This window comes from Homalodisca vitripennis, chromosome 1 (assembly GCF_021130785.1).
Source record: "Homalodisca vitripennis isolate AUS2020 chromosome 1, UT_GWSS_2.1, whole genome shotgun sequence".
Classification (NCBI taxonomy): Eukaryota; Metazoa; Arthropoda; class Insecta; order Hemiptera; family Cicadellidae; genus Homalodisca; species Homalodisca vitripennis.
The window spans coordinates 90463385-90470324 of NC_060207.1; positions in this window are offsets into that span (position 1 = coordinate 90463385).

Consider the following 6940-nt stretch of genomic DNA (forward strand, 5'->3'; position numbering starts at 1 on the left):
CTCTTCTTTTAATCCTATGAACTTGTACTATTGGATATTCACTAATTACCTCGTCCAAAATTTCTTGTTCAGTTATGTCTGGTTCGACATAAACGACTCCAATCGAGTGTATTCTTACAGAGGGAACAAATACATTTAAGTTAGTCAGATACTGAGAGTCAATTAAATTGTTTGCAGCAATGTAATTTTTGCACATCACTGACAAGTTGTTGCCTGCACGAACAATAAAATCTATATCATGGTGATGTTGCTTAATAATTTTGCCTATTTGAAAGGGGTTTAACTTTGACTTTTCTTTGTGCTGAATGATGATTTCAAAAGGTCCTTTGTTACTTTCTTTGTAATATCTTTTTGTATACATTTTCTTAATGTTACTCTCATTGGTAGTTTTACCGTTTTCATCTAGATCTCTTTCATGCCTTTTTCGTTTTAAGGGGACCACGTAACCTCTATCCTTCCCATGTTAATTTTCCCAACTTTATGTACCTTTTTCTCAAAAACTATAAAAAATGTGTGCTTGAAATTTTTACACTATGTACTATACACCTTTTTGTACACATTTAAAACTTTTTGTAATAATTGGTTCATAGTAGGAGTTTTGTTAATTTTTTTTGTAAGTGTAAACAAAATTATTTAAAAAAAATATGTTTTAATTTTGTAAAAATGCTTAGGTATAATTTACAACAACTAAAAGTTATAAAAATGTAGAAGGCTATAAGACAAACACAACAAAAAAAACTGTATCTTGATATCTTGTATGGTTGCTGAGAAAAAGGTACATACATAATAAAAAGGTAAACTTTCGGAAAACGCAAAATAAAGAAAACAAAGTGAATTTTTAACATTGCCTATTTATTTAATACGATCCAGATGCAGATGATGGTTGGTCTGGCCCCTCTTCCTCAGCATACAACTCCTCCAGGTTCTTTTTAGATAGTTGTTTTGACTGTCTGGCTTTTTTTAAATTTCTGCATTTAGTCGATCCTCTCTCCATATGCGCTGGTCATCAAAGGTTTTGAATACTTTTGCAGAGTGTTTTCCAACTTGAAGGCCCAAATTATTCAGAACCAAGCACTTGCTGATGTTTCCTTTGTTGAAGGCACTAACTGCATCATAAGCTCCCAGTTGAAGTGTTTTTAGTTGAACAAATGTATTCTTCGGAATTCGGTTCCATACTACATTGTTGAAGGATTCATTGGGGTTCTGGCTTTTTCCAAGCAAGCATTTTTTTTTAGTAAATCAGGTGCAGCTAGATCCTTGTATATAGGCTTTACAACCTCCATGATAGCTTCAGGCAGATGAAAATGTGGAGTATGGTCATATTTTTCTTTATTTTGCTGATATTTACAGCATGATGATTCTCCTTTAGGACACAGCCCATGGCTTGGTTTATCGTGTATAGCAAACGTCAAAAAAAATTTTCAAGCATTTATACTTATCATATTTTTATAATTTATACATCATTTTAAACAGGAAAAAGAGTAGAATTATTTTTAATTATAACCTGAAAATTGACAATTTTTCGATTTTTTGGTTACACGGTTCCCTTAAGTCATTTACATTATTTTCGTTAGTGTTAGTATTTACTAGACCGTAATTATGATCTGTTTCCATGTTAGGTGTAAGGATACTTTCAATCGCTCTTTCGAGCTCAGAGGCATTCATAACCTCTTGCTCTGGGTTGGCTAGACCTGATTCAGACATGTCAGGTCCAGCCGAGACAAGCAAAAAACTCAACTGTCTATCTATTAAGGTGTTTAAATAGAAAAGCAAATGTAAGTAAAATAAATGCCTTGTATTTTTAGAATTATTAAAGTAAAATTAATGAAAGTGAGATTACATTATTTTACTACCCAACAATACCATAAGAAGACAGAAGTTCTATAAGAAGGCTCTAAGTATAAGGTAATTAGTCACGGGAAATCCGCAACCATACACTATACTCGAAATCCAACACGAATTTGAACTCTCGCACCACAAAAGTTTTTAGGTTATGTACACATCCGACACTGAAACTCCATGTAACACGAATGTGATCAGATGAGATCGGGATCGGAATATAGTTATGATGACTGATGTGAGAATCGAATACAGAATCGAACAGTATTCAAAAACAGCCACCACCGTGAAGCTAGCGTCACTTTATTGTCCAGACTGAGACGTTATCGTTCGTTTGTATTATTCAGTGCGTCAATGTTGCAAGATGTCTTATTTTACCAGGCGAAGTTAGAGCTAAGAAGCTCTCTCTAACACTTAACCTGGGGACCAACGGCTTAAAGGGGACTTTTGAACCACCACCAATGGCCGGGCAGGCGGGCTGGGGCTGCTAGCAAGGACAGGATCGCTCAGCGGTCACCCATCCAAGCAGCAGCCACGCTCGACGTGGCTAAATCTGAAGGCGCTGACAAAAATTCAAAAACAGACAAAATGTATAAAACTAATTATTAAAAAGCGATCTTTCACTAAATCTACACCGTTTTTCGTTTTTAATATTTTCCACAAAGGTTTCCCGTTAAATGTATAATAAATAAAAATCCCAAATATAAAAACTCAACCGTAGAAAAAATGTCGTTAAAAGGGCGTTCTGTAATAAAAGTCACTCCTGAGACTAAACCAAACAAGTGCCCGGGATGTCAATTTGTACACAGCTGCTCTGTAAGCTAAATTTTAATATACAAACGTCAAAAACGTAGTGTCGACCGTCAGAGGTCCTATCGTCTAAATTAAACGCACCATTATACGAGCATTCTCGACTAAAAGTCACTCCTGAAACTACACCAAACAAGTGCCCGGAATGAAAATTTGTTATATATATATAACTGTATATATATATATATATATATATATATATATATATATATATATATATATATATATATATAACTTGACTAATTTGAAATAAATAATAAAATACAAATTCTAAAACTTGACAATACCGTAGTTGGGGGTTACTAAAGCCGCTGGGGTAACAAATGCCAATATACATGGTATATTTTGATTTAAAATGTTAGTAACACTGAGCTGTTTAGTGTGTCTTAGCTGCAAGTGGCAGTTGAGTGTTGAGTTGCAGCCGGGTTGGGACAATTGAGGTTATGTTAGTAGTGTAAACGGTGTGATCTGTGGTATGATTTTACTGTGGTGAAATTTCTCATCTTCTTGAGTTATATTTTTATTTTAGGAATACTGTTCTAAGTTTATATAATCGATCTTATAGTTCGTTGTAAAGTTAACCTCTCTCTCTTACCATTTTAACTAACTTATTCTCCATTTACTTGTTGTTTCATGTTGGTGTCGGTGATAATTAGTTAATTTTTGTTCATTGTTGCTCAAATGTAATTTTATGTTGGGTAAGTGGTTGTTATATTTATTTATTTGTTATCTGTGTCAGTGTTTAAGTTGTTTCAGACTATCAGGCTCGATCCAAAGAAACTAAGTAAGGTTAGTAGGGTGGACCCGTTATAACGGGTCCAGCCACCATGGCCACACCAGAGAATGCTCTAGAAACCGAAAAAGCGGTTTTGAGTATTATGGAGACAGAATTTCCTCTAAACGAGTAACACCATAATGAGAAATTAGAATTAAATGCTAGCCATAAGAGAAAGTTTACTGAAACAGAAAGTCAGAATCAAGGAGTAAAAAATTATCAAATGAATCCCGCCAAGTTACCCAAAAAAACATTCATGCAAAGATGGTATAATGCAGACTCAGCTGGGCCATATGAAGTTGTGGTAAGTTCTGTAAATAAAACAAGGGTTAATCCTTTTGCTGTTGGTAAACTTCTCTGTAAGTATGAAGGTAAGATAGACCATATTATTACAAAGGGTAAGAATGTCTCCATCTTTTGTAAAAACCACGAGGCAGCAAAATCTCTCGTAAGTGAGAATCCATCTAACCTTATTAACTACCATGTGTTTATCCCTAGTTTTAGGGTACAGGTAACCGGAGTAGTTTTTGTTGAACCAGATGTACTCCCAAATGAGCTAGTAACGCGGGCCCTAAGCCCAATCCCTATATTAGAGGCTTACCGTATCACTAAAAAGGGGAAGGATGGAGTGTATAACACTCACTTTATGAAAGTAATATTTGAAGGTACTGAGCTTCCAAATAAAATCAAACTAGATTATGTAATGATGTCTGTTGAAAAATACACACAACCTGTAAGACAGTGTTACAGATGTTATTCATTTAATCATGTTGCAAGCGCACCATGTAAGAACACCAACCTATGTGAAAACTGTGGTGAACCCGCCCATGGTGAATCTAATGGTGAGCACTGCCAGAAAGCTGCCAAATGTGTCAACTGTAAAGGGGAACACTCCAGCTTTTCCAAGTCATGTCCAGAATTTAAGAAACAATTAGTCATTAGGGTCAGAATGTCAGAATATAATGTAGATTTCTTCACTGCCTCTCAAGCAAGTAATACAAAGAGCCACACACCAGGCACACGAGTTAAACCTCACAAATCTTTCTCATCAGTGGTCAGTCATAACGTCACAAGTCATAAGGACTTCCCTCAACTTAACTCTATTAGGCCTATTCAAAAACCGATCCTCGCAGATAATTACTATAACACTTTAATTGGCAGCGAAGATGAGGGTGAGATAACGGAAGAAAGTGGATGGCAACATCTCGCTAGAAAGCCAAAGGACAGACGAGCACCTTTTAACATCAAGAACACAACTGCGACTAGAAACAGAAATTTAAAACCCTCATCAAATATCCCTGCCAAAGGAAAAATTGCTGAAGGTTATAGGCCTAGTCCTAAGCAAAGTAGGTCAGGTGAGCTTACTGAGGATGAAAGAGCCCACCTCAAAAAATCGATGGAGGTATTCCAGGCCAAATTATATTTTGAAAAGCTAATGATAAATGCAGCTGCCGATAATGCTGGCAACCCGATGCAAGCTATCAATATAGTTCTAGAAAATATTAAACAGATTCTCGTAGGCTTGTCAGTGGGTATTGACATCGTCAGTAATGACAAACAATCCACCTCTTAGGATTATACAATGGAATATTCAGTCTGTTAAGTCAAAACGGGCTGAATTAGAACATTTTGTTACAATTAATAACATAAAACTCATTGTACTCCATTGAACATTGTAAAAGTTCACCTTTAAAAACTTCAGCACGGTAAGGAATGACAGATATGATGGGTATGGTGGTACAGCAATCCTAGTACACAAATCTCTAGAATGGAAAGTGGTACCAGTTCCAGGCCTGGAGAACTATCCAATCCAGTTTACAGGTATTGAAATATTAAACCTAGAAAAATCCTTATTTATATACAACTGCTATTGCGCTCCAAACACATTAGATCAAACTCTATGGAACAAATTATTTCTTTTGCAAAAAGAATTCTCAATCTTATGTGGGGACTTTAACGCTAAACACCCCTACTGGTCCAGTGATGGGTGGAAGGATTATAGAAGAATTCAAATTTTCAATACTTACTATGATTCACATTATATTCTCCTCAATGATAAATCCAGTACCACAGTAGGATCCCCTGGTAGGAGACCCTCTACCATTGATCTTACCTTTGCAACATTTCAACTGAAACAGAGGATCCTTTCTTGGAAAGTGATGAAGGACTCTATGGGTAGTGACCACTACCCTATTGTTATAGATATGAATGTCCAAAACCAAAATAATCCCACACCATTTTTAGACCAGGCAAGTTTCCAGGATAGAAACTTCAAAAGAGCAGACTGGTGTGCATTCTCCAATACTGCCGATAAAGCCTCTGTACAAATTCTAACTGTCAAGGCCAAAGGTCACATAGAATATGAGGATTTTATGAAAGTTCTGAACGAATCAATTATAAATGCAGTGCCAAAATATCACAATGGCCCAAAAGGTATTGGTTTTAACTCAAAATCCTGGTGGACACCAGAGTGTTCCAGGGCAGTTGCCATCAGAAGAAGGTATTTTAGCCAATTTACGAAGGAGATGACACCTGTTAACTATAGCCACTACAAAAAAGCTCATTATGAAGCAAAACAAATCATAGTCAAAGCTAAACAATCTGCATGGCATTCACTATGCGAAAGATTAAATTATAATAATAACTCTCAAATATGGCAAATGATAAATGGGCTAAGGCAAGGAAAGAATGCTTCAAATAGTTTCGAAAAGTATTTAGCAAATGACAAGGACCTAAGCTATAAATTCATGAAAACTATCTCCCCAGATTATGTTCCAGAAAAATCAGAAACTGACCTCCCCATCTTCATGAAAAATAGTAATAATCACCAACTTGAGGGTGAATTCAAAGAAATCGAACTGGAACATGCCATCAAATCTAGGTCCAAGTCCACTGCCCCTGGATTGGATGGTATTAACTATTTAATCTTAAGAATGTTGCCCCCTTCAGCCAAAACCCTTCTGCTAATTGTCTTTAACAACATTTGGCAGGGAAAGAACATCCCGGAATACTTGAAAAACATAAAGGTAATAGGTATATTAAAACCAACAAAAGATAGGACATCTGAAAACTCATATAGGCCTATCTCATTAATATCCTGTATTATGAAAATATTCAATTTAATGATTAAGTACCGCCTAGAATGGTTTACCACTAAGAACAAACTTATCCCTGACAACCAATTTGGTTTCAAAAAGAAGAGTGGAGGCAATGACTTCCTGCTGACCCTGATAATCGAAGCTCAGGTAAGCCTTACAAACGATAGAACTGCAGTTGTTGCATCTCTGGACCTAAGTAGCGCCTATGACTCAGTCTCCATACCAACACTTGCAAGTAAGTTATATGTTTTAGGAATCCCAACAAAATTTATAATGCACATTTTTAAATGGTTTAGTAGTAGAAGGTTGACCCTCATCAGCAATCAGGGTACCTTCACCAGAACTGCATATAGAGGCCTTCCCCAGGGGTGTGTGCTCAGTCCAATATTATTTTCACTGTATACTGCAGACATCGGTA